The sequence below is a fragment of the Nycticebus coucang genome, chromosome 9 (assembly GCF_027406575.1).
Source record: "Nycticebus coucang isolate mNycCou1 chromosome 9, mNycCou1.pri, whole genome shotgun sequence".
In the NCBI taxonomy this organism is placed as follows: domain Eukaryota; kingdom Metazoa; phylum Chordata; class Mammalia; order Primates; family Lorisidae; genus Nycticebus; species Nycticebus coucang.
In genome coordinates, this window is record NC_069788.1 from 30,344,513 (window position 1) to 30,349,191 (window position 4,679).

Here is a 4,679-nt window from a genome sequence, read left to right on the forward strand (position 1 = left end):
CCCTTATTAATGTGCAACTGTGAAGACAGGAGATGCCTGCTGGAGCACACCTTCTACCAATTTACTTCAGTATCTTCTGCTGAATTTCATTTGGTTTTAATTAAACTCAAGATCCTACCTCCTGTCCTAATGTATTCTAAAATAACAGAGGTTTAAACTTCCTTAGTGCCACAGTAAAAGGTCAATTTCAACATCTGCCTCAGATTTAAGTTCTTAGGTGGACATAATTCAAACCATGACCTAACTGGGTTCCTCCGCAGTATTCTGTGCTAAAGTAGGGCTGTACCTGGTTGAGTTCCCACCTGTTTTCCTCATGGTTCCAACCACCTGATGTTTGTCTTCCCAGCACAGCTAATATCCAGTAATAATTCTTCACTTTTTACTTTTACTTCTACTTTAAATCAATAATTAAATGAATCAACAAAGCAAACGGAGTACAGTCTTAACTTTCAACATCAATGTTACTTAATTAAATGTGGTTGTAATGTCTGGTTGTTTCATTGAACATATACATACACGTTTGTGAATCCAGGAAAAATAAAAACACTGTATGCCCTTAATTTAACAAGATCTGTATACAGCTTGATAATATACAAGATACATGTATATACAGAGAGAGAGAGAATATGCTCTCATTTATTTCAAAGAAATTATATACAAGATCTATGAAAGACATAGTATAATATAGGAAATAAATAAGTTCCTAAATATATACCAGTGATACATTATTAGTGCCTGATGTGCATAATTGCTTCTGTCTGGAGATTCAGAGAAGCCTCAGGGTAGAATGAAGATCACTATTTGAGTTGCAAAGGTTGTAATTACTTCAAGACAACGTTAACAACACAGGTAAAAGCCTCCTAACTTAAAATACATTGAATCCTTAGACAACCTGGAAGGGCCTGATGTAGGGAAAATGAAGGGTAGGAATATGTGGTATAATTTTAATATTTTGAGATTAAACTGATACCTGATTCTACCTACCTTTATATTTCTTTACTCATTTCAATACTACATTCGGGGAAGAAAAAGATTATGTTCTTTCCAAACGTAAGCCACGCCTCTCACGCCTTTTGTGTAATACAGTGGCACTTTGTCCCAGTTGCAAAAATTCTGTATAGCTCCAAGAGAAAAAGACCATTTGAGAACAATGCCGTCGTGCCGGGATCCATGCACACCTTTCCATCTACGTCCACGGGCATGTCTCCCATGTAAGTGCTTCTAAATCATTCTCAATTTTTACTTTTATTTTTAGAGACAGAATCTCACTTTGTCATCCTCGGTAGAGTGCCATGGTGTCACAGCTCTCAGCAACCTCCAGCTCTTGGACTTATGCGATTCTCTTGCCTCAGCCTACCAAGTAGCTGGGACTACAGGCGCCCACCACAATGCCCGGCTACTTTTTTGTTGCAGTTTGGCCAGGGACGGGTTTGAATCCTCCACCCTCAGTATATGAGGCCAGCGCCCTACCCACTGAGCCACAGGTGCCACCCCCATTTTCGATTCTTATTTAAACTACCTAGGTTAGGGCTATCCAACTGATTCTGTCTTCTGAGTAATTGTTGTCAGTATAGTCATCAAGCATATTAAGAACAATGCTTTATCCCAGGAGCACAGCATTTGATAGCTGAAACATTTAATAACTGAACTCATTTTTTTTAACTTATCAAAATAGTCATAATTCACTTCTAGAAAATTTAATGTATGTGCTGCATTAAGTCTTTACACATTTCTGTATTATTTAGGTATTATGATTTATCTTAGCTAACCAAGTTAGTGTTAGATTTTGGAGTGATTAATAACAACCCTGATTTCTGAATTATTTATCCTTGGTAACTACCCAATACTGCAGTTTTCTATAACATATAGGCCAACACTACCCATACTCTCTCTAGACATTAATGTGACGGTGATGCTTCTAAAAATTTGCATTCCAATTATATGTCTTTCCACCTTGTCAGAGAGTAAGCATAGGCACATATTTCTTGCAGGTGCATGAGGGAAGAGGAAGGATAAGTCTATGCATAATGAAAATTCAAATAACCAAGCCATGAAACTATGCCTCTGTCTTATTTGACCATTTCAAATAATGGGCTGGCTTATTTCATAACACAATATATTTGTAAATATAAAAAGGTTTTCTTCCAGCAAAAATCTCTGAGTCCTTTGACTGCGTGAGAAGTACCCTGTAGTGAGGAAGAGGTGAGGGAACTCTCTCATAAACATCATTCTTCTGTTATTAGAAGAATCATATATATTGTTATATTTCAGAATCATATATATTCTTTGGAAAATAATAAAAAGAACTATTTTATATTTTGGATGACATTGTAGACAACTTTTAGTTACAATGCAACACCTTTCTAAAAAAATAAAGTCTTACATCTCTTTTCAAATTTCATTGAACACAGAATAAAAAAGTAAATATTAACAAGTCATTGTGAACCAGAAACAATTGTGACACCCTGGACTTTCACAGTAGTAAACAAATTAGTCCCAAGAGTATAGCACAGAAGTTAACAACATGCGCAGAGATGCTGCCCTGCAGGTGTGAATTCAGGGCACAACACACAACTTGCCCTGTGACCTTGAACAAGACCTTAAACAAAATGATATTTTTTTTGTTCTCATCTGTAAGTTATAATGAGAAATAGTTACAGTGTCTAGTTAATGGATGTGTTATAAGGATTGAATGAATTAATATGCAAAATGGTTAGAAAAGTACCTGATATTTAAAATGTGCCCAATGACTATTTGATGGCATTACTATTCACCATTTATTGATTATTTTACACGCAGACCTTGAGCTCTACCTTTCAGGTATAGGTAAAATGTACTGCCTTACTCTCCCCTTTGGAAACATAGCACTAAATACTTGCAATCTCTTCCCCATTCCCAATATAATTAAAAGTGTGAAATAATGTCTTAATATAAGAAGTGTGCACAGAAACCTATAGTATAAAATCACCTTTGAGTCAATAAAACATTCAATTTAGTAGAAATTTATGATTTCACCACATTATTTAATAATTCAAGGCAATCACAATGGAAACACCAAGGATAGCTTTTATAGTATTTATAAGTTTATTCTCAATAAACTTATTTTTAAATAAACTTATTTTTATTTAAAAATAATTATTCAGCACTGGCCACCAAAAATTAAATTAAAGATATGCTTTTCCTAATGCAAATATTTTTGCATAAAGAAGATAATTTTAGAGATCAGTTTTAAAACACTAAGGAAGGAAATTTGAACAAAATCATGAAGACATTTATTTGAACACTTAGTAATTTCACTGGAAAAAAATTAAAAAAATTAACATCTATAAGAAGAAGTAAAGTGAGTGAAACAAGTCAAAATTAATTTTTAAATCTTTTTTTAAAGGTCAGCACATAGTTGATCTGTGACCTATGTATATATTACATAAATATATGAAAATAATCTATAGATTGATAACAATAGAAAATGTTGAATTAGAAAAACAAGGAGAGAAAATCCACTAAATATGTGGCATGTCAAATGCACGGTCATGAAACACAAGAAAACTACCTCCTTAATAATGATAAAAATGATTTTCAAATACAGTTAGAATTGTTTTTATCCTCCTAAGAATAATTTATGTACATGATAAAGTCTATTAAGTCTGAGAAGTATAAAGAACCAACCTTTCTCCTATATCACTGTTGGGACTAAAAATGTGTATAAAACCCCCTATTTAATGATTTCATGTGATATTAAAAATGTGTAAGCTTTTGAATCCATTAAATTCTCATGAAAGCGTGTATTCTAATAAAATAGCCACATGCAGGCTCAGTGCGCAAAGCTCAGTGAGTAAGGCGCCAGCCACATACACCAGAGGTGGTGGGTTTGAGCCCCGCCCGGGCCTGCTAAACAACAATGACAACTGCAACCCAAAATAGCTGGGCATTGTGGTGGGCACCTATAGTCCCAGCTACTTGGGAGGCTGAGGCAAGAGAATGGCTTAAGCCCAGGAGGTCGAGGTTGCTGTGAACTGTGATGCCACAGCATTCTACTGAGGACAACATAGTGACACTCTGCCTCAAAAAAAAGGAAAAAAAAGAAATATCCACATGCAAAATTATGTCTCTATAAAAAAGATTTTTATGACAGCATTATTTGCAAAAATATATAACTAAGTAGAGAAACGGTTAAATAAATTAAGAATGATTCATTATATGGAATGCTATGCAAGTGGTTAGAAAAATAACAAAGTTCATATTCTAATGATGTGTGATACAGGTTTTTAAAAATTAAAATTATTATAAATATATATACACACACACCCTATGATCTAGTTTTCCTTTTCTGTTGATGTCTCATTTTCTCCTTTTACTGTGAGCATTTTCAAATTTTTGTATTTCCCCACATCGTAATTGGAAACACCTGATGCTACTGTGAGTTACTTGAAATAACTTTTATTTTATTTTATTTTTATTAATTAAATCATAGCTGTGTACAATAATTTTTGATTCCATTTTATTAAATTACAAAATTTGAAAAATTTCTGATAAGTTTTTTATCTACAAACTTAAAGTGGGTAGGGTAAAGAAAGGGTAAAGAAAGAAATACAAGTGGAAGAAAAATAATAAATGACGAGTTCTTAGTGTTGTAAAGTGTTTTTAATATATTCAGTGATTTAGAAACACAAATAAGGATA